Source organism: Ictidomys tridecemlineatus, chromosome 11 (genome assembly GCF_052094955.1).
Source record: "Ictidomys tridecemlineatus isolate mIctTri1 chromosome 11, mIctTri1.hap1, whole genome shotgun sequence".
NCBI lineage: Eukaryota > Metazoa > Chordata > Mammalia > Rodentia > Sciuridae > Ictidomys > Ictidomys tridecemlineatus.
Genome location: NC_135487.1, coordinates 73,145,163 through 73,170,127, shown reverse-complemented (window position 1 = coordinate 73,170,127; position 24,965 = coordinate 73,145,163). Strand labels below are relative to the sequence as shown.

The 24,965-nt window shown below is 35.9% G+C and overlaps 1 protein-coding gene across 2 annotated transcripts in view; it reads right to left on the bottom strand.

Moving 5' to 3' along the window:
• Window positions 1-24,965, bottom strand: part of Lrrc8c (leucine rich repeat containing 8 VRAC subunit C) — a 99,261-nt gene that overhangs the window by 69,165 nt on the left and 5,131 nt on the right. The window contains exon 2 of one of the 2 annotated variants that reach the window (XM_078026688.1): window positions 3,127-3,202. The exons of the other annotated variant lie outside the window; for it this stretch is intronic. The gene's annotated coding sequence lies outside the window, so the exon portion shown is untranslated. The remainder of the gene's footprint in view (window positions 1-3,126; window positions 3,203-24,965) is intronic. 2 annotated transcript variants of the gene reach the window in all.

The window sequence follows — 24,965 nt, the reverse complement described above, 5'->3', positions numbered from 1 at the left end:
CTGAGGTTGAGACCTATTCTCCAAGAAACATCTGTTTCCCTTTCTTGTGATTAAAAAGTAAAGCTGGGTACCAAATAAGGTCTGAGGGAAAATCCAAAGTTTTACCTGACCCTCCCAAGGAAGGCTCTGCTTCCTTAGAATGATTTCAAGACCCAAGGAATTTATTTTTTTTTTTCATGCTAGGGATTGAACCAAGGAACTTGTGCATACTAAGCGCACATGTTCTACCCACTAGAGCTACCCACCAGCCCCTGTATTTCAGGGAAGAAGAGGATCCTGAGCCTCATGAGGATTGAGAAATGGATAGGGCGGGCATGCAGACTGAGAAAGGGACCAAGAGATCTGAGGACAGAAGAGCATAAGGAAACCCGACAGACTCAGGGCGGTCGCAGTCTCTCTGGCTCTCAGTCTCTGTGGCTGCTCCCTCCATGTTCACTTCGCCTTGCCCTCTCCTCCTCCGGGACTCGAAAGCCCACAGTACCATATCAGGACTGACAGGTTTCCCCATGTGGATCACCCTCCCTAGGGAAGAGCATGCGACATGGACAACACTGGGAGGGGTCTTAGGCCATAACTGCAGTTTCTATTTTGGAATCCTGTGGCTGAGTATTTTCTATGCAATCCAAGATCAACAGTCTTCTACCTGCCCTCTCTATCCTTCACTGCCAGGGTTATTTATATTTGCACCTATCTCCCTCCTGCACTGTAAACTGTGAGGGCAGAGACCGGGTTGCTCATCTGGGTACACCCAGCCCTTGACCTATTTGTCTGAGCTGTAATGGTTTTAACAGAGTTTCACACACATAGCATGATTTACCCTCTGGAATAATTTCTGGATGTAGATGATGCTTTAGGCAAAAGAACTGTAATTCTGATGGGGTCCAAGTTTATTTGATAAATGCTTTATTTTAGAGTAACAGCGAATATTAATCTTTGTTAACAAAGCTCTCTTTACATATGAAGGAAAACACAACAACATGAGCTAACATTTGCTGTAATGTGCCTTGAAGGTGGCACCAGGAGCTAGCAGCACTTCTATGTACTATGTTGTTTAACACCCAAACAGCCCTAGGCTTGAGGTACTATAAGCCCATATTTACAAAATAAATTGAGATTTTGGAAGGTAAATATCTTGCCTGGGGTTACCTAGCACAGGAGGGGGCCTAGAATCAACCAAGGTCATTTGTGTTCAGAACCCATTATTTTAAGCCAAAAAATCTAACATTCCCATAGACAACCAAAAAAACAGAATGGAATATTGAACTCAATTCTGACTGAACACAGGAATTAGTTAAGGAGAAATGGTGTTCCTTTATTCTATAGAAGGATTTCTTAAAACTGGGTGTGATACTATCTAAAACTTCCTACCAACTTATATCAGAGATACTTTTTCAAGTTTGTATTACATTCAGATTATAATATAAACTCAAAAAAATTTTCTTTCACATTTATTTGATTTTCCATGGGCAGTAGCTCCTAACTCTTTGGCTTTAAATCTTTTAGATCTATAGCTTCTTAGGTGCTTAATAACATCCGAGAATTTAAAGGGTAGGCACTACTTTATCCAATATCTAAATGAGAGAATAGGCAGTCTATTTTCCTGTCAGGAAAGAACCCATTCAGCATGAAGTATATATATGTTTTTAATAAATAGTTTATAGTTTATCACTCAGTGTAAGAAACAATGATACACATGTTAAATCTTTATATCAATTGCTTAGTTTTGGAAAAATAAACATATCCTTAATTCTATTTACAGGTGATTCTAATATAAAAACAGATGGGTTGGGGCACTGTGGGGCCTGCCTATAATCCTAGCTACTCAGAAAGCTGAGACAGGAGGATCTCAAGTCCAAGGCCAGCCTGAGCAACTTGGAAAAACCCTATCTCCAAAAAACAAATTAATAAAAGTAATTTTATATATAATAAATGTATTTTCTTTTTTTACTGGTAGAGGGTGTAACTCAGCATGGTTCCCTAGTAGGTATAAGTAGGCATAAGGTCCTGGGTTCAATCCCCAGTACTGCAAACAAAACAAAACGAAGATGGGGCTTAGGTATAATCTTTCTAAAAATAAGGATGCATATTCTTAAAATACATGCTTCCTTCTCCACTGCCATTTAATAAAATGCCTTATCATATGAAATACTGAGATATGCACAGTGACTATTTGAAAACCTTTCTGTGGCTAAGAATTTTCTAGTCTTTTTCAGATTATATTCTAAAAACAAATATATTTTAAAACAGGCTTCATTCCAGGTTTCCAAGCAAACACACTCAAATAGATTAATTAACATATCAGAGACTCAGACTGTTTTCAAATGCTATACTTAACACTGCTTATGATGTCACGCAAGTAATTTTGACTCAGTGAATATGTCAACAGGAAGGGGTCTGGCAGAAGCATAAAAATTCTGAGCAAACTAATCCTGAGACTCAAGCAACTCCATTACCAGAAATGTTAGTTAAACCAAACAGCAGGGTGGCCAAAGAACATCCAGGAAAACCAGTGTTTTCAAGATTGTGGTTTCCTCATATAAGGGAACTATTATGCTCCCATTTGGATGTGGCACAAGGGGCCTCTTTGAAAGCACGGTATATTTCAATTAAAAATAAAATCTCAGTCCAGCTGAGAGAATACAAAGGTACTCTCAGTCATATGCTTGCATTCCTGAGATTCTCTATCTCCTGCTTACCCTCAGTAACATGCCCTATGGCCTCACCTCATACATTTTGTTTTAGCTTATAAAATATTCTAATGTGACATAGTCCTTTGTTCATGTCCCAGTTCGGGCCTAAAATTTTTTCCCCTTATCTCGAAGAAGAGGTCTTCCTAAAATTTTGCAGAAATGAACATCATATCATGCATCTTCTAAACCACAACAGCCACAACCTAATGGTCCCATGACAACAGTTAGGCAGACCATTCAAAAGACATGATGTGCCCCTACTGAGGAAACCAGCATTACAACAATAGATCTTAATAAAAAACTGAAAGGTAATTTTGTGAATTCTCTTCCCTAGAAATGATTACAGTCATTTTGTACATTTAAGGTGATATGAAGTCCTTTATCCAAAACAATATAGGCCAACAGTAAAGTTAATAAGAAATATACTTTTCGTTACCTTATATGTATATGTTACTTCATTCAACATCTGCATTCCCAGAACTCTAAGTTTAGTCATAAGCAGCCACTTTAACCTAAAAATATAAAAATAAATGTAAGTCATGTCTACTCACTGTTTTGTGTAATACAATGCAATGATTATGATGTAAGTTTTATAGCCAGAAAAATTTAGGTTTGCAATCTAGCTTTATAGCTATTAGCTGGTGATCTTGGGCAGGTTTTTAAACTCTTTAAATTATACACCCTTAGAAAAAACAGTAAATACAAGTAAAATACAGTAAATACAATTATGGACTGCATTCTTAAAAAAAAATTTAGCTCTGGTTTTCTCGGGACTCTTAGATTCTGAAAGGTCTTTGTGTTTCTATGTCTGTTCCTCATGGAAATTGCCAATAAGTACCACCAAATCATGGTGCCCCCTTTAAAACATTTGGTAATTTTTCTCCTTGTCTCAAGAGAAGCCAGTTTCTTTAAATCAACCATCTCTAACTCCATATGTAGCTGTCAAAACCTTGCAAAGTGTCAACCTGCCCCAATCCAGAGGTCCCAGGTTCCCACAGACAGTGTGGCTCTTGGAGCTTAATCAGCACCTATCATCTCTAGTGCATGACCCAAAGTTTTAAGGAAGGCTCCAAAGCTAAGACCAATGATAACATTATAACAACTCCTTAAGAAAAAGGGCCCACCCTACCCAACACCTTGTAGGTGGTTAGACCTGCTGCTGTGGAGTTGGAACTTTTGGAAAAGCTGCTCCCCTGACTGCTGCCATACAACAACACAGCTGCCTTTCTGGGGTCTACAGGAAGCTGCACCTGTGGCTGAGGAAACCAGCAACAATCTGTGGGTTCCCTGAAGACAGACTTCCTGGAAGCTGAGTCATGGACCTCCCAGAACAGTCACTGAAGTGGCCTCATGTTGTATTTTTGTTATTAGTTACTTCTGTGCTCATGCGCTATTAGTGCCCTTAGCTAGAAGATAAAGCATCATGATGAGAGAGACAGCCTGTGGTCTACCAATACCCAGCCCCTCCTTTTCACCTAATAATGGATGGGTACATGTTCCAGCCTCCTTGCAGGCAGATACGGCCATAAGACTCTGTCCTAGCCACTGGAATCTAAACAGCAAAGATAGATTCAACTCTCAACTGTGCGTTTAAAGAAACTTGTCCACATCTCCTTCTACCCACTTTTCAGATGGGATATAACCTCGGTATTAACTGCCTTCAATCAGATAAGTGAGAGATATGTACTAGCCATGGTGGAACAGTAAGACATCAGGAAGCTAAGTCCTTAACATCATATGAATATGCCTAGATTATTATGACAGAGAAAGATACAATGTCCTTTCTTAAGTCACCATGTGTGTGCCTGTGTGTGGTGAGAGGAGGTGAAGAGTTCCTCTGATAGCATTTGACATCACAGCCTAACTCTTCAGTCACATGGGCTGTGCTTCCCATGTTGATGTAGGCAAATGCATTCAAGTGGTGGAGGAGGAGATGGAGGAGGAGAAGAGGGCATAGTATGCAGAGGGCATATTTTCCTGGTACTGACTTTAATCAAAGATTTTCGGGCTAAAAGGAAATTTTGTATTAAAACCAAAAAGAATATAGAATCAAATGTAAAATTTGCATGCTTTTAAAAGGTAAAATATAGATATAAAATGAAATTTGGTCCTTTGAGCAGAATGCTTCCATCTCTATTCCCAAATTCCTGAAATATTCCTGAGAAAGTTACTGATGGAAACTATGAGGAACATTAGCTGAAGAGAGAAGATTTGACAGGAAGTCCGAGGTCTAGATCCAACTCTACTTCTGACTGTAATATATTATGCAAGTCCTCCTGCCCTGGTACTTCTACATACAAAACAAAGCCACATATGTAAATCTCCAGCGAAAACATTGTCATACATACACATTATATACTTATGCGTTACATGAAGATAAAGATGACTTAGGGTTGAGTTTGGAAAGCAAAGAGATGCCAAGGATCGTATTCTGGGAGTTATGGTATCCATGTGAATGCCATAAAGTCAGAAGACATGACCACTCTGCTGAGAAGTTACACGGGTCCCATAGTTCACACAGATCTCCCAAGGGTCTCCTCTAGAACTTGTGTTCAAATATACTTGTTATGAAAACAGTTTTAAGAGGTAGAACTTATACTTAAGATTGAAAAAAAAGAATATTAGTATGTTTGTACTTTGCTATTGAATAATAATTGTGCATCTTTATGGGATACAGTGTGATGTTTTGGTACATTTATACATTGCATGTTGATGATCTGAGAATACTAACTTATCCAACATCTCAAACATTTGTCATTTGTTTATGTTGAGTACAAACTTCTATTTTGAATTATATAAAAAGTATTATTAACTATAGCAAACTTCTATGTAATAGAACATCAACAATCTTCTTCCTATATGGCTATGACTTTGTGAACATTATGTTGTTTTTTATATTGTAGAGACTAATCCCTCGTTGAAAAAATAGTATGCAAATAATAAAAAAAAAAGAGGTGGAACTTCTAAGAGGTGTTTAGGGCATTAACTCATTCATGAGGGTGGAATCTACTGCCCTTTGCTTGTGTGCTTGCGCTCTCTCTCTCTCTCTCTCTCTCTCTCTCTCTCCCTTTCTCTTGCTTTCTTTGCTCTTCTGTCATGTAATTCCATCTACCACATGATAAAGGCTGCTGCCCGAGGCTGATGGCTTGATATTGAACTTCCCAACCTACAGACTGTGAACCAAAAATTTCTGTTCATTATCAATGACTGACTATGGTATTCAGTTACCAAATGGACTAAGATGTATAAAGACACAGTTATAGATGCCCATATATTTGGGGGAATGTTTCCAATCTGAAAGATATAAATAGAAAAAATACACAATCAAAGGAACAAAGAACACATATGTGAATCACAAGTAAGAGAAAAATACAAAAGCAGACAGCAGGAGTTCACATTTTAAAACCTTCAAACTCAAATTAATATTCTCAGCAAGCTAGTAGTTGATGTGTGTTCATCAGAAAAAGCTTAGAAATTAAAAATCAAGCAATCAACCTAAGGGTTGGATTTTAATTTTGACAAAACTAATCTTAAAGCAGAATAAAAATGTGGGAGAAAAATTAGAAATCCACTATTTGAAAAACAGAAATTTTCTAGAGTAAAAAGAAAATGAATGGAAGTTATCAAAGAAAGAGTGAAATAAAGTTTTTCCAAACGATTGAACTCAATATGAATTAATGAATTAATAAAGACCCACACCACTATGAAGTCTAGAACATTAGGGAGAGAGAAGATCCTAAAAGTTTTTAGCAGTGGGGTTAGGTCAGGTAAGAGGAATATAGAGAGAAAACACAGAACATTAGGTTTCTCAGCAACAATTCTGAATGCTAGAAGATGGTTTTTATTAAATTTTATTAAATTACAATTTTTTATTAAATTCCTAATGGAAGGAGGTGTCAATTTGGAGTTCAATATCTAGTCAAACTAACTTTCTAATTGAAGAGTAGAATAAATAGAATATTTCAGACATTGAAGGACATAGATAATTTACTTTTATGCATTCTTTACTTTAAAAATACTGAAGTATTCCAAGGCAATACAAAGCCCCTTCCTTGGCCAGCTGTAATCCCAGATACTTAGAGGAGGCTGAGTGAGGCAGGAGGATTTAAAGTTTGAGATGAGCTGAACAATTCAGTGAGACCTTGTCTTAAAATAACGGTAGGGGATGCAGCTCAGTGGTACAGTGCCCCTGGGTTTGATCCCCAGAAACTCAAAAATACATATATACATAAAAATAAATAGATAAATAAGTTCCTCCTCTGAATTCCAGACTTAACTAGATATTTCAAAATTAATTAGTTAAATAAGTAGGTACCCAAAATTTATTCACTTCCTTCCCAAATCTGCTGTTCTCACAATCCTCACATTTTAGTCAATAGGAAATCTGTAATTGCATTTCCTTTGATTGAAAATCTTGGAGTCAATTTTGACTTCCTTCTCTCACATACAGTTCTATTCTGTCAGCAAGGCCTACTAGCTCAACCTTAAACTACATCCAGAAACTCAACAGTTCTCACTACCTGAACTGCTATAGCCCAAGTCACCAGCAGGTCTCATTTGGTGTATACAGCACATTCCTAACTATTCTCTATGCTTCCATCTTTGCCTCCTACAATTTTCTCTACCACTGTTTGTCAAAGTATGCCTCTTTGGGGAATTAGAGAAGTCAAAATTATTTTCATAAAATACTATATATTACCTTGCCTTTTAAATTTACTTTCCAGTGAGTGAACAGAGAAGTTTTCTAGAGGCTAGAGAGGACATGTGAATGAACAGATCAAATGCCAGACACAGAGGCGATGTGCAGAATTTATACTGCTATCTTCTCACTTCATTTGTTTTGAAAAATATAGTCATTTTCATAAAAATGTTATTTGCATTAATATCTAGTGGCTTCATTATTATTTTAAAATAGACATCAGTTTTAAATTTCACATACAGTAAATATCTACAGAAAAAAAAACCTATATAAAGCTCTTTGGAATCTTTAATAATTTAAGAGTACAAAGGCCCTGAGACAAATGTTGATAAGAATTGCTCTATGCTGCAGCCAAAGTGATCCTTTCAAAATCCAAGTTAGATTAAGACTCTTATTTTCTCAGAACCCTCTAGTGGCTCCTCATCTCATTCAAAATAGAGGTGGACAAGACACTTTCAAGCCTATCCGATACATCCTTATATTTGCTATCCTACTGAGAGGATCTCCCTCCTTCAGATGTGGGTAATCTTTCTTCCTCTTACATGTCTTGGCTTTATGAGCCAGATTTTTAATTGTGCCCCTTTCCAAATACTGAAATGCTTACAAATGCATTCTTGTTCTGTGATAATGCTACTCCACATTGTGGTGCATTTGTTTACCCTCTCTCTTCTTTCACAGTGTCAGTCTGCAGGATCAGTGGCTGTGATCAATCTGCTCAAAGGCTAGTCGACCTGGTGGTTTGTACCCAGTGTGGTCTCAAATTATCAGCACCAGGCTGATTTTAAGAGATTATCCAGCTAACCCATCAGACAAGACCACACTGAAACCATGCAGAAAGCTGTAACTTGCTTCTATTTTTAGTTCTTCCAAAGACCCAGCCTCTGTCAAAATTTGTGGAAAAGCTGGCTATTTGATGTCTGACAATTCTTTCTGGCCACTGGAATTCTTATGTGCAGGTTAAACTTCTGTTTTCAAAAGAGATGCACAACCGCTCTTTGTACTCAATTGGAGATCCCCTCATACCTGCAAATAGTTACTAAATTTTTCCTTAACTTCCTCATCTTAGCTGAAACATCTCAATTCCTTTCATTTTATCGCCCTATACAGAGTTTGTTTCCAGTGCCCTAATTCTTTTTGTGATGGTCTTCTGATTCTTTTCCAAGTTTTTCATCTTTCTATTTGTGTAGTCCTAAGTTAAACAAGCTATAAGAGCTAGTGTGATAACAAAAGGTTCCTACAGTTTACTTTTCTTTTACTGCACCCCAGGGTATGCTTTTAAAAATGGACTATTACATTGCCTTGTTTAAAAAAAAAAAAAGTCCCAAACCTGTGTGATGTTATTTACAACTTCCTCCCAGAAAGAAATTAACATTCCTAATAAAACTGCTTAAGTAATTGATTCCCATGAACTTTAATAACACTGAAAATTATTCTGGGAAATTAATTAAAACACACAAAGTTGACCAGGTGTCAACCAAGAGTTTAGTGACCTTTAACCAATCCAGTTTCTTTTGCTATAAAATAACCTTACCAAAAGCAAATTTTGGGGCTGGGGATGTAGCTGAGTGGTACAGTGTGTTAGCATGTGCAAGGCCCTGGGTTCAACCCCAGCACACACAAAAAGAAAGAAAGGAAGGAAGGAAGGAAGGAGGGAAGGAAGGAAGGAAGGAAGGAAGGAAGGAAGGAAGGAAAAAGAGAGAGAGAGAGAGGAGACATAAAAAAGAGAGAAAGGTAGAATGAACAGATCTTTGAATTAGCTAGTAGAGAACTTTCCCCTTATAGTAAGTTTGTTGTAAATCTTTGACACATATTAACAAACAAGTTTTCTTTTATTGATTTTTTATAAGTGCAGAGATAACTCTGTCCTATAAAGGCAGAGATAGCATATACTTAAGCTTGACAGATCCCATGAGGTCTATGTTACATATTCTGAAAACAAAATAAAACCAAAAAACCTACCCTTTAAAAACATAAAAATGCAAATACCAATATTAGTCAGTTGACCAGACAAAATCAGTTTGCAGACCCAAACCACATGGGCCACAGTGGTCAATGTCCATTCTAGTTGCTCTTAGAAATCCCACAGAGGCTTGCTCACCTCAAGAGAAGCGGAGCTGTCAGCAGCCTCTGGCTCAAGGTACTTTGCTAGGAATGCTACTGAGATTCATGGTGTTTCTCTTCCTGATTCTGGCTTTTTTTTTTTTTTTTTTACTGAGATATGGCAGCTAGAGCACTTAAATGTCAATCTAAAAAGTCATTTGAAAGTGCTCCTATGCTGCTGGTCTTAAGATTACTTGCCATCTAAATTAGGAGTCTAGAGAGTTGTTTGGGTCCTAACAATTGGTTAAAATGAGGTTGCAGTTAAAACAGAATTCTGTCCCTAAGATGGAATTAGAAAGGTTTTAAAATACATAGGTAACCTAAGAACAGAAATAAAGAGTAGGCCCAAAGCTTCTGGCTCATGTTTTGAGTTTGAGGACTTCCATGGCCAGTGTCTTGTATCTGACATCATACAAATGTCTATTGCATTACCAAGAAACAACTAAAACTCTTAAAAATAAGGTTTAGGATATGCCAGTATGAATTGTTTAAAAAAGTATAAAAAAAACCTTGGAATACGGCAAAGGGAGAACAGTATATCCTTTCAATATAATACTGAATAATTATTTAACTGGGCCACCCAAAGATTATTTAGGGAAATATGCCCTTTTTTTGACTTGCTAATTACTTCTAGTTAAATTCCAGACTTGTACATTTTTTTATCCAGTAGAAAAGAAAATTCAACACAATATGACTTTTATTTCTTTGGAGTACATTTGCGAGTTTATATCTACCCTAGCAATGTTATTCTAACATTCTTTAAAAAAAATAATTCCATGAATATTGTTTGAATCAGTTTTGTCATACTGTTGGCTCCTTCATTTATGAGTAAAATAAATCTTTGACATGTTCATTCTACATTTGTCTGAGCCGTATTTAATTTTTTGAAAATTATCTTCTGACAACATCCAGAGAAGCCTTAACTTGTCTTGTGTTTTGCCTGCCATGGGTTCATTTGTGTATATAGCTGCCTCTGAATTTGCATTTGTCTTACAATTAAATATGTAGATGGGAATTGGCTTGGAGATTTTCTGTGCATTTGCCTGTCTGTAAGCAGTGGGGTTTTTTTTTTTTGGTCAGTGAATTCTTTGGGTACCTACTCAACCTTCAGCTTTCCACTTGCTTAGAACACCTTTGCGATTGAAGGTTACAGGAGCACAGGAGTTTGTCCTGTGTTGGAGAACACATCATTACCAAATGGATTCATTTTGAAATGAATGGAGACAGTCAAATCTGCCTGGGTGGTTACACAGAGTGTGAAGAGAAAGGGTTAAAGGACACGGCTGCCAGGTCAGCAGCTGACAGTGAATTAAAAGAATAGCTCTAAATAGACCTAAGCAGGCCCAAACAGATAGAATCTGTAATCTATCAAGACAGGTCCTCCAGCACCATCCCTGGCAAATAGTTTGTGACTGAAAGAAGGATGTTTTTTTGTTTTTTTTTTTCTGATTGTACAGGTTGCAGAATCACATTGGTCATGCAGTCACGTATATACACACAGCAATAATAATGTCTATTTTATTCTGCTGTCCTTCCTTTCCCCCCTTTCCCTCCCCTCCCCTCCCATCACTTCTCTCTACCCAATCTAATGTGACCCACTTCTTTTTTTTTCCTCACATCATCATACATGTATTTTGTGTAACGATGAGGGTCTCCTTCCATCTTCCATGCAATTCCCCTTCTCCCTCCCTTTTCCTCCCACCTCTCTTCCCTATCTAGAGGTAATCTTCTTCTCATGCTCTTCCTCCCTACCCCATTTTGAGTCACCCCCACCCCTTATAACAGAGAAGACATTTGGCATTTGTTTTGGGGGGATTGGCTAACTTCACCTAGCATAATCTGCTCTAATGCCATCCATTTCCCTACAAATGCCATGATCTTGTTATTTTTTAGTGTTAAGTAATATTCCATTGTGTATAAATGCCACATTTTTTTTTATCCATTCATCCATTGAAGGGCATCTAGGTTGGCTCCACAGTCTAGCTATTGTGAATTGTGCTGCTATAAACAATGATGTGGCTGTGTCCCTGTAGTATGCCGTTTTTAGGTCTTTTGAGTATAGTCCGAGAAGAGGAATAGCTGGGTCAAATGGTGGTTCCATTCCCAGCTTTCCAAGGAATCTCCATACTGCTTTCCAAATCGGCTGCACCAATTTGCAGTCCCACCAGCAGTGTATGAGTGTACATTTTCTCCCCGCATCCTCGCCAACATTGTTGTTGTTTGACTTCATAATGGCTGCCATTCTTACTTGAGTGAGATGGTATCTTAGAGTAGTTTTAATTTGCATTTCTCTGATTGCTAGAGGTGAGCATTTTTCTTGTATTTGTTGATTGATTGTATATCCTCTTCTCAAAAGTGTCTGTTCAGGTCCTTGGCCCATATATTGATTGGGTTATTTGTTTTTTTTTGTTGTTTAACTTTTTGAGTTCTTTGTATACCCTAGAGATTAGAGCTCTATCTGATGTGTGAGGGGTAAAAATTTGTTCCCAGGATGTAGGCTCCCTATTCACTTCACATATTATTTCTCTTGCTGAGAAAAAACTTTTTAGTTTGAATTTGTCCTATTTGTTGATTCATGGTTTTAATTCTTATGCTATAGGTGTCTTGTTAAGGAATTTGGGGCCTAACCCCACATAATGAAGACTAGGGCCTAGTTTTTCTTCTATTAGATACAGAATCTCTGGTTTGATTCCTAGATCCTTGATCTATTTTGAGTTAACTTTTGTGCATGGTGAAAGATAAGGATTAAATTTCATTTTGTTGCATATTGATTTCCAGTTCTCCCAGCACCATTTGTTGAAGATGCTATCCTTTCTCCATTGCATGTTTTTAGCACCTTTGTCTAATATAATGTAGTTGTAATTTTGTGGGTTGGTCTCTGTGTCCTCTCTTCTGGATGCCCTCTCCCACCACTTCTATTCAACATAGTTCTTGAAGCACTAGCCAGAGCAATTAGACAGACGAAAGAAATTAAAGGTTTAACTATAGGAAAAAAAGAACTTAAACTAGCACTATTTGCTGATGATATGATTCTATACCTAGAAGACCAAAAAGGTTCTACCAAGAAACTTCTAGAATTAGAAAATGAATTCAGCAAAGTGGCAGGATATAAAATCAACACCCATAAATCAAAGGCATTCCTGTATATCAGTGACAAATCCTCTGAAATGAAAATGAGGAAAACTACCCCATTCACAATATCCTCAAAAAAAAAAAACAAAAAAAAAACTTGGGAATCAACTTAAAAAAGAGGTGAAAGATCTATACAATGAAAATTATAGAACCCTAAAGAGAGAAATAGAAGAAGACCTTAGAAGATGGAAAGATATACCTTGCTCATGGATAGGCAGAATTAATATTATTAAAATGGCCATATTTCCAAAAGCACTTTACAGATTCAATGTGATTCCGATCAAAATCCTAACGGCATTCCTTACAGAAATAGAAAAAGCAATTATGAAATTCATCTGGAAAAATAAGAGACCCAGAATAGCTAAAGCAATTCTAAGCAGGAAGAGTGAAACAGGTGGTATCCCCATACCAGATCTTAAACTATACTATAGAGCAATAGTAACAAAAACAGCATGGTACTGGCACCAAAACAGGCTGGTAGACCAATGGTACAGGATGTTTTACTTTTAGAAGTTCCCTTCCCTCTTTCCACAGAGAAATCAATTGGACTGTCTTTTAATTAATGGAGGTTACATTTTCCAGTTAGAAATTATCAAACACTTATATGTATCTAGAATAATGTAATCTGAAAAATTCCCCCTCCCCTGACACACAACAAAAAGAGGAAAAACAATGCAGTTTGAGAGTTAATGAATGGTGTTCAGGTTACCAAGGATAATGAACAAAAATTATGAAAATAGCTCATGGTCAGCTTTCTGACACCCTTTCTCTATTTCTTAAACAGAATTTTAAAAATCCGAAACATAAGGCATTTTTACTAGTATTTTAGTAATACTTTACATACAACTAGAAGTGAATTATATAAAATTTAAAATTCAAGTGATAGCCCTGATAATGATGAATACTCACACAAATTAAACTATTTTTTTTACATTTTATTAAAAAGATACTTAAATGTTTTAGCAGTTATTTTATTGTATTTTGGGATGTAATGCAAAATTATACCTAGTTTATATCAAAATGTCCAATTTTACATTTTTATCCCAGAGAAATGAAGTACACCCACACAAAAACTTCCTCATAAATGTTTATATAAGAATTACATATATATGTAATTCTTATATATAATTATATATCTTATATATAATTATATATATAATTCTTACATATATATAATTCTTACATATATATATAATTCTTACATATATATCTCCCAAGTGGAAACAAACTCAATGTCTATCAGCTGATGAAGGGATAAACAACATGTGGTATGCCCATGCTATGGAATACTATTTGACAATTTTAAAAAAATGTAGTAGTAATGCATGCTATAACATGGAAAACTTCAAATGTATGCTAACTGAAAGAAAGCTACTAACCACCACAACAACAAAAACATGTATCATATCATTTGTAGGAAATATCCTGAATAGGCAAATCTATAGAGACAGAAAACAGACTAGTGGCTGCTTACAGCTTGGTATGATTGGGAATGGGGAATGACAGTTACTGGGTACACATTTCTTTTGGGGATGATGAAATGTTCTAAAATTAGATTATGGTGATGCTTGTATAACTCTGTAATTATATTAAAATCTGATGATTAAACATTGTAGACTAATATGATGGTATCTAAATTGTATCTCAATAAAGCTGTTGAAATGTGTTTTAGTTCAAGTACTTTATTTATTTACTGGTACTGGAATTGAACTCAGAGGCACTCAGCCCCTGAGCCACATCCCCATCCCTATTTTGTATATTCTGTAGAGACAAGGTCTCACTGAGTTGCTTAGCATTTCACTTTTGCTGAGGCTGGCTTTGAACTTGTGATCGATCCTCCTGCCTCAGCGGAACCAAACAGCTGGGATTACAGGCATGTGCCACTGCACCCAGCAGTTCAAGTTCTTTAGTTCATCCTACTGTTCTCTGACAGGATGCCCACTTAACTGTAAAGCGTTAACTTGCTTGTATCTTGACAACACTGAATTGTAACTAGTGTCTGTTTCTTTAATGGTTGTAAATTTGAAACAATGCTGTAATGTGAGATTCATGAAATGTCACATTTCTTTAATAAGTCTTTTTTTTTTTTTGGTGTGGGGGGGTTTGCTAGGGATTGAAATCAGGGCCTTTCTTGTGCATGTTGGTAAGCACTCTGCCACTGAGCTATACCTCTAGACCTGATAATATGAACAATAGTTATACTACTGTTTGGTGATAATACAAATTATTGAACTAATATTAAAAGTAGGCAATTATGTATAATCTTTGGCAAAATAATTATCATAGAGTTTTAACTTATGTATCGTACCTACACATAAACACATTGTGTTCTTCATAACATTCAAGTAAGACTATAATCCTTGTCTTGTAATATGCTTCATAAAACTACTTGAATCTTTAAAAACTGAAGTTTAAGACTTTAAAAATATCGTCATCCACCATGGTTTGACTGATGTGACTTATATGAAAAATAACATTGAGATAAAATTACTTTTTAAGTAGTTAAGGATAGAAAACAGTAACTCCAAAAGAAAAAAAAAATATTTCTAGAATTGATTTTCCTCAATATAATATATTTACTTCCTGTATGTGGTACCCAGATGGCAAACACTACTTTTCTCCACATTGAGCCCAAATGTGCTCCTTCAGAAGAGGCAATTAGCTTTCATGCTTTTGTGCTGCCTTTTCGTATTTCAAAATTATAAGTAACTACAATCAAACAAATATACTAATAAAGATTTCTAGCCTCTAGAGAGATTAAAATTCTAACACTTTTCATATACTTTCTGATATAGTTATTAGTTAATAAGCCAGCTGAAACTATGGCCTTCTCTTACCCTTGGGCATCTATACTCTCATCTAACATCATTTAAAAATGTTGCTGTAATTTTGAAAACATGTTTCAAATTTGGAGCAGTAAAAACAGGAGCAGGTGCCTTTATGCCCAGAACATACAGAATAGACACCAGAGACACCAGATAGCATCTAAGTAGCACCAAAGTTTGCTTTTCTCCTGTGGTACCCACAAGTTACAGGATGCTAGAAATAATTAGTTTTAATTTATCTGCTCTTTACTTCCTTAATTAGGTCAAGAAGAGGTGCTTCTGTTTATTGCATTCACATTATAGGAAAAGCTTTTAAGTGAAAAAAAATAGGTAAAATAGTGTTAATGTGATTATGTTATTAGACACCCTTTCAGGATAAGTAAAATCAAATCCATGTTTGCATACAAAGGCTGACTGACACAGTGGTTATTAACAGTTTTACTTCTAAGTTTTTTTTTAAGTTAGAGATTAGCGTGGCCCTTATTATTTTTAATTATTGCTTTGTAGATTCCTTACAATATGGAACCTTAATTTCTAAAGCCTGTATGCTTTCTTGCCAATATTTGCCTTTTTTTAAATATTTTTTTTACTTGCCTATGGACACAATATCATTATTTGTTATGTGGTGCTGAGGACTGAACCCAGCAACAACCCCAAACCCAATATTTGTCTTTAACTCTTTTTTTTTTTTTTATCCTTATAGCACTGGCTAGCTTCCTGTACAATGTTGAATGGAAATAATGAAAGCAGGTATCTTTGCTCAATTCTTGATTTTAGAGGAAAGGCATTCAAAATTTCACTTTAAAGAAAAATGATAGCCATAGGTTATTTTAAAACAAAATGATTTTTTGAGACTTTAAATGGTAAAGAGTCTTTATCATTTCAACATCATGAATAAATATTGAAAATGTTGACTACATGATAAAGTTTCCTCTGTTTTCCAGTATGATAGTCACATAGGAATAGTTTACAGGTTTTTGTACTTTACAGGCTACAACTTTTAGTATAGTAAGTATTGTTGTTGTTCAGGTAGAATACAAAGTTGTAAGAAATGTATTTTAGTTTTAAAGGTAAGTCAGTTTAAACTAACAAAAAAGTAACAGCAAAGGTACACAGGAATGCAACAAAATCAGTGTAGGATGTATACAAAAGATTTAGAACACACATTATTTTGGTATACCCTGATTTTTGAATGCTAAACCCATCTTGCACTCTTGGAATTAACCCCTTGTCTCTGAACTTTTCCTTGTAGGAACATTTTTGGTTAAGAATAAACATTTTGTCAGACTTTATAAGTTGTGCTTTTCAGAGAAACCCCACCCACACAATTTATTCAATTTGTCAAGTGTATTGGGTCTACAGTTTTCACAACATTTCCTTGCTGTTCTCATCTCAGTAGGGTCTGCAATGACACCCCGCCCCTTTCATTCCTGATATTGGCAATTTGGGCTCTCCATTTTACCCTCTCTCTCTCTCTTCATCTCTTTATAGGTTTTGCTAGGCTCATTAATCTTTCCAAAGAACTGACTTTTGGCTTTTTAAGTTATTTTCTATTATTCATCTGTTTTCCATTTTATTAATTCTATTAAGTCTATTTTTAATTCTATTATTAAGTCTTTCCTTCTATGTTGGGGGAATTTCATCTAGCTTCTTGTAGAAATTAGGATCATTGCCATCAAGTGTTTCTTTTCTAATATAAACATATCAAGTTCTATAAAACTGCATCTGTTTCCTAAATACCTATTATCTATTTACTTAGCAACCTACCTATGGCCTGCTTTAGCTACGTCTCATCATTTTTCCCATTATTTTTGATGTCATATTTTTATCATTCAGCTCGAAATATTCTTAAATTTTCTTTGGCCTGAAAGGTATGTGGAGGCTTCTCATTTTATTTATGAATCTTTGATACTCTTCTAGATATCATACTGATTTCTCATTAAATTCTATTGTGGTCAAAGAATACACTACAACATTCAATAATAATATTTTGTGCCCTTTTTTTGAGAAAAATTTAGCCTTCATCCATATTGTTGTCATGTCTGGAATGTATTTTTATTTTCTTGAACTTTTTACAGCTTTCTCTGCATCTTTGGTTTCCAGTGGTTAGACTATGGTGATACATCTAGGGATGGTTTTGTTGTATTTAGCCTGCTTGTACGTGCTTCTTGGATTTTTCACCAAATTTGGGAAATTTGTTTCTTCAATTTTTTTCTGTTATTCTTTCCATTTCCCCCCCCCTCTTTTTTCATTGCTGGATGTTGTTATACTCTTAATGTTGTCCCACATGTCATTGTGGCTCTGTTCAATATTTTTCAATCTTCTTTCTAGTCTGCAGATTGTATAATTTCCACAGATGTATATTTAAGTTCTCTGTTTCTTATTTGCTCTCTTCAATTTGGAATTAAGCCCATTGAGTGGATTTTTCATCCTAGATTTCTATTTTGTTGCTTTTTATAGTTTGCATTTCTTTTGCAAGGGTCCTCCATCTGTTAATTCATTATGACTGTATTTCTTTTCTGATTGCTATGATAGTAGTTCAAAAATAATAATCTGTTAATTCAACATTTATCTCAACTTGGAGTTAGTTTCTATTGATTATTCTTTGTCTTAATTATAGGTTAAATTTTTCTGATAATTGATTCTTACTGAATATTCTGGATGATAATTATGGAAGTTCTCAAGTCAGTTCTTTCTACTGAAAAGAACTGATTTCAGTTTTAGCAAGCCATAGCATGGCTACAGTCTAACTCTGCACTGTGTCCCCTAAGGTGGGTGGCAGCCGAAGCCCATAGTCTGCTCTTTCAGTTCTCCAACTCTGGTCATCAGTTAGGTTCCAGGGATTCTCACCTCTCAAGAGCACTTTTTTAAAAAAAAATTATTTCTTATTTTTAAATTTTAATTTGATATACACAACATCAGAATGCATTACAATTCACATGACACATATAGAGCACAATTTTCTATTTCTCTAGTTGTACACAAAGTAGAGTCATACCATTCATGTCTTTATACATGTACTTAGGGTATTGATGTCCATCTTATTCCACCACCTTTCCTACTCTCATGCCCCCTCCCTTCCCCTCACACCCCTTTGCCCTATCTAGAGTTCAACTAATCCTTCCATGTCCGCTCCCAACCACATTGTGAATCAGCATCCTTAAATCAGAGAAAACATTTGGCATTTGGTTTTGGGGGATTGGCTAACTTCACTTAGCATTATATTCTCAAACTCCATCAATTTATCTGCAAATTCCATGATTTTATTCTCTTTTAATGCTGAGTAATATTCCATTGTGTATATATCCCACATTTTCTTTATCCATTCATCTACCGAAGGGCATCTTGGTTGGATCCACAATTTAGCTATTGTGAATTGTGTTGCTATAAACATTGATGTGGCTGTGTCCCTGTAGAATACTGTTTTTAAGTCCTTTGGGTATAGACTGAGGAGTGGGATAGCTGGGTCAAATGGTGTTTCCATTCCCAATTTTCTAAGGAATCTCCTCCATACTGCTTTCGATATTGGCTGCACTATTTTGCAGTCCCACCAGTAATGTATGAGTGTGCCTTTTTTCCTTGTCTCGAGAGCACTTTTGAGGTCAGGCAAAGACCAGCAAGGAGTTTATAATGTAGATTTGAGGGCTTTCCCTTTTAGGTGATTCCCTTTTTTCTAAAATTTCCCCTTCACTTTCCAGCCACTGTGGAAGGCTCAAACTGCTCCCTCTGCCTTTTCAAGTCAGCATGACTACAGCATTTGGTTTGAGATTCCGTAGCTCTGGGCCGCAGGAACTTGGTGTTTCAGAAGAAAACCATGATTCAAATCTCATTCACTGCAGTTCCTATTTCTCAAGGATCAGTTCCCTTCCAGTTCCAACTTGCTTTTCATTGCTTTCCTATGCCTTCAAAGAGTTGGGTTTCATATTTTGTTCAGAGTTATAACTTTCTCTGCTTGAGAGTTAACTGATAGAAGCTACTCCTCCATTGAAATTTATTTTTCGAAAGGTATTTGATACCCTCTCCCTTTTTCTTCTTAGATGATCTCTTTTTCTTTCTTAAATATTTTTTAGTTGTCAATGGACCTTGATTTTATTCATTTATGTATGGTGCTGAGAATCAAACCCATTGCCTCACAATGCCAGGCAAGCACTCTACCACTGAGCCACAGCCTCAGTCCCCTTCTTAGATGATCTCTAACCCTTAATTTAGCAGGTTATTTCAGTGAATTTGTAAGGTATCTTTTTAAAAAGTTGTAAAACCCAAAGAGTTCTAACTTACACATATTTGATACTTTGGTTATGTTTGCAGCTACTATATTACCAAATAACACTATTTTAGGAGTTGAGGGATTAAATTTTTCATAATACTTCCCACATGAGCATATTCTTTAGAATCCTGGAACTTACAAAATTTCCAATATCATGAAAGACAACATCCTGCCAACACCGTGGTGCATACCTATAATCCCAGATACTTGGGAGGCTGAGGCAGGAGGATTGCAAGTTCAGGGCCTGAGCAACTCAGTGAGGTGCTAAGCAACCTCAGTGAGGTGCTAAGCGACTTAGCAAGACCCTGCCTCAAAATAAAAATAGCAGATACAAAAAAAAAGAAAGAAAGAAAAGAATACATCATATATGGATTAATAGAAAAAGTTCTGACCAAGAATTAATAAACATAATCTTTTTAATAAAGGCCAACTTAGAGAAACACAACTAGTTTTTGTTAAAGATAATTTAGATAAACTTTATTTTTTTTTTATTGTTGGTAGTTCAAAACATTACAAGTTCTTAATATATCATATTTCACAGTTTGATTCAAGTGGGTTATGAACTCCCATTTTTACCCCGTATACAGATTGCTGTATCACATCAGTTACACTTCCATTGATTTACATATTGCCATTCTAGTGTCTGATGTATTCTGCTGTCTATCCTATTCTCTACTTTCCCCCCTCCCCTCCCCTCTCCTTCCCTCCCCTCTTCTCTCTCTACCCCCTCTACTGTTAGATAAACTTTATTCTAACTACTAAAGGTAATACAATCTTATCTGTAGATAACTTTACTATTATGGAATTCCCCTAGAAAATGTGACTCAAAAGTTTGTCTCACCTACAAAACCATGCAGAATGGCAGTCATTAGTATGCAAATTGAGACCCTTTATGGCTTCTAGTAATGTGGTTATTTGCATAGGTTCACTAATTCTGTTCTCCTTCCTACTGTATATAATTTAATAAAACAAATGTGTAGTGTGTGGTGCCAAAAGTGTCACATTCAGAGATTTATTTAGTTTGGCATGATGACCCACTATTAAGGTATTAGTGATACAAATTACAAATGGTAATGCCTACAACATCCTTCCAATGACCTACTCTATAACCTTCAGAATCTCAACTTTTTTTTTTTTTTAAGAGAGAGTGAAGAGAGAGGGGGACAGAGAGAGAGAGAGAGAGAATTTTAACATTTATTTATTTTTTTCTTAGTTCTCGGCGGACACAACATCTTTGTTGGTATGTGGTGCTGCTGAGGATCGAACCCGGGCCACACGCATGCCAGGCGAGCGCGCTACCGCTTGAGCCACCTCCCCAGCCCCGAGAATCTCAACTTTTTAGGAAGTAAAGACTGGAACTTCCCAGCAGGACAAGAATCTTAGGGGGGAAAGTGGGTCCTCAAGAAAATAGGATTATCACAATTATCACAGTGAAAAATACCATAGACAAAATCTGATGGAGATAAATCACATACTTCTTGGATTCTGGTCTTGGGATAGATAAGCTGAGAAGAGAGTAAAATGTATTTTTAGCTTGAAAGAAGCAATAAAACTTATATTCTAGAGTCTCAGAAAAGAGTTAACTCCTTTGCCTTTATAGTTGTTCAGTACCACACAGCAATGAACTTGATTACATAAGATAGTTTAAATGGTGTGGTAAGCACCTCTTGCTGTACCTTTTTAAATAAAACACTCTAAATAGGACAGAATACAGAAAACATAGAAGTCCACGTCCATACATTATTGAAACAGATAAAACTGAACGTGTTAGACTACGCTTTGAAAAAAGTCTTCCCTAGTTGAGGGTGGTGGCACATGCCTGTAATCCCAGCAGCTGGGGAGGTTGAAGCAGGAGGATGGTGAGTTCAAAGCCGACCTCAGCAACTTTGCAAAGCCCTAAGCAACTCAGTAAGATCCTGTCTCTAAATAAAATATTAAAAGGCTGGGGATGTGGCTCAGTGGGCAAGCGCCTCTGGGTTCAATCCTTGGTTTAAAAAAAAAAAAAAAACTTCCCTGATGTAGAATACCAGAGAAAAATAATCATGATTGTGAATGTACAGCATAAATAAAGAAATCTGAAATTAGTAGGTCACAAATTTAATGACCTCAACATAAAAAAAAAAAAATGGAATGAGGTGGATGGATCTTTCCTTGACCAAGACAGATTTGTAAAGACTTTCTAAATTGAGTGACTTAAAAACAAAAACTTTCACACTTGATCTGGGACAGAATCTACTTGTTGGGAGAATTCACACTCTCTGGTGAAGAAAATTAACATTCCTGATAAGATGCTTAAGAAATTTTAAAAATTAACTTTAATTAGAATAATATGTATTCCTGGAAATCAGTTACTTTGCCATTCAGTTGTTAGCTGTCAGTCAAGAGTCAAGAAGTGACCTTGAACCCATGTTTTAAAATGTAGCCTAACCATCTACTTTTTAAAAATCAAATGTTCCTAAGAATAATTCTTGAATGGACCTATCAGAACTCTTTAAAGATATAAATAAAACTTTGCTCATAAATTATTTGTCCAAAAGGTTGTTTATTAGTTATTCAGTTTATTAGTTTTTCAGCACCATGTGCTTTTACCCTCACAGCACATAGTCATTCTCTATCATACATTTCATTCATTTATTCATTCAGAAAATATATTCTGATCTTTTGCAATATGTTGTGTGCTCTTCTTAACCCTCTTAAATACAACAATGAACATAATAAAATCAGCATCAAGTACATTTGTTGGTTTGTTTGCTTGTTTATTTTTCTTTAAGATACCAACCTGTCTTTACCTTCAATTTAATTGAACTGCTTTTTTTTGACTATATATTTTTATTTTATGCCATCCAAATCCTTAGATAAAATGTTGAAACATCTAAGTCAGATCCCCACCCACCAGACACACATCTGTAGCTACTCACTCCTCAACTGATAGCCACTTTCAATGATCAGTTATAATGATCCACACAGCTGTGCTTTAGCTGGAAAGGCAAATGTGCTGGACAGTGTTTCCTAACTTTTCTGATAGGCACATGGTTCTAGACCTTGCTAATGTCAAGGGAGAAAATATAAATTAGCCTGACGGTGTTTTCTTAATGAAATCATTCTTCAAGTCTTCAAAAACATCCAGGTATAACTGACTAAATAATCATTTTTCTACAAGTTAGATTTCATTTTCCTATTTACCAAACAAGGGAGATATTTAAACATGTTTTTAATTTTCATAAACCTCTAAGATATCTGAAAAAGACTACTAAGTAATTTTTATAAATTTTGACAAGTTCTTCAAAATCTACAGATGGAACTCACGGGACCTAGGAGTTTTCACATATTTAGCTTATTTAGCCACTTACTCAGGATTTACTCAGATGTCCTGACTTCATGCTTTTTTTATATGCCAGTTTATAATTAACTTTTGTATGCTTTCTCCTAATTTTCAATCACAAGTAGAAACATTTACATATACATTTTAGTGTCTCCATTAAGAAAGGTGATTTCAGGGCTGGGGCTCAGTGTTAGAGCGCTTGCCTAGCACATGCAAGGCCCTGGGTTCAATCCTCAGCACCACATAAAAATAAACAAACAAAATAAAGGTAGTGTATACAACTAAAAAATAAATAAATATTAAAAAAGAAAGAAAGAAAGAAAGGTGATTTCATACTAAATTTCATTACCAGAACTTAAAAGAGCAGAGAAGGAAATGAATGTACTCCAATATAATAGGTATTAAGTGTCCAGGGGTTCAATCCCCAATATCAAAACAAGCCAACAAACCACTAAATACTTATGACACAACTATTTCTTGAGCAGTTCCATCCCAGGCACTTTGCAGTGCTGCTGACAGGGGGGTGCCCAACACAGATAAGGTTTCTGGCTTCATGGAAGTCTCACTGAGCTCCAAATATCAAACACAGAGAAAAGTTGTGAAAAATATACATTTTTTTAATAGTTTGAGAATAAAGAAAAAGACAATATGGTTAAAATAAAAACTGAAAAGATGAGAGATGAGAAGTTGTGGGGGTAAGAAACATGCCAGGGCACAATAGGATCCAGATGCTGAAAATAGCCAACATTTAAAAAGATAAGCTAGTTCTTCTAGTAACTTCCAAGATTAGACATCAGGAGGCCAGGCTTATACTCCCTGGGGAACCTGTGCAACGAACCAGATATAAGAAGCCAAGAACAACTTCAGGAGCCACACCCTCCCCAGATATCTACTTGCTGTGAACGGAAATCTTTTTTTTTTTTTTTTCATTGCTAGAGATCGAAAACAGCACCTTGCATATGCTAGGCAGGCACTCTACCACGGAACCACACCTCTAGCCCTGAAGTGTTTTTGACAGGTGACACAGTGTTTCATAATTATAAACATGTGGTTTAAGGTGTAAGTTCTCTGATACAGACAAACTAGTTTATCTCATATGTAATTAAACAGTCACAGGAATGAATAGCTAACAGAGCGTTGTCAGGATCGTCAGAAAAAAAAATAAAGGAAATTAAGTATGTGAAGTTTGGGGAGGGCAGAAAACAAAAGGATGCAGTAGAGGTGGCTCTGGGAGATAACTTTAGGAATTTAATTATTTTGCCAATGTGAAATTGGAGCAAGTAGGAATTTACATTTTTCACATTTAAATTTCAGTTTAAGATAAAGTGTGTTTATTTTATAGAAGGAAAACCAAGTAGCAATATAATTGCAGAGGATTTGTAAATTAATGTATGAGGTGCACTCATTCAAAACATATTGATACACTGACCATTCTTCATGTTTTTAGCTGTCTATGGCTCTTTGGTTATTTCTGACATAACACTGAACCATGTGACATCCATTTGTTGGGGTGGGAAGACATAGGGTAAAAAAAAAAAACTTAACTAATGATTGTGGTCCATCAGGGTCCATGAACAGATACATAGTAAAATATATCTGCAGTATTACAATTTCTCTTTAAAAAGGCTTGTGCACTGAGGATGACCCTGAAAAGTGGGTTGAGAAACATTTCCCTATGCACTCCAGCATTTTCTCTCTTGTACTGCAGACTTTGGAACAAAAAACGTTTGGTTTAACCAAACTAACTTTCCTCTTGTTCTACCTCTATAGCCTTTTCTGGCAATGGGAATAGCTTTGGTTCTTCTGAGTCTTTAGAAAGTTTCTTTAAACAATGTCTAACTCTCCTGAACTTCCTTGATGCAAAATATTTTGGTTTTCTGAAACATTTTCAGTTACCTCCCTAAGCTTTAAAACAGCTCTCTTATGACTG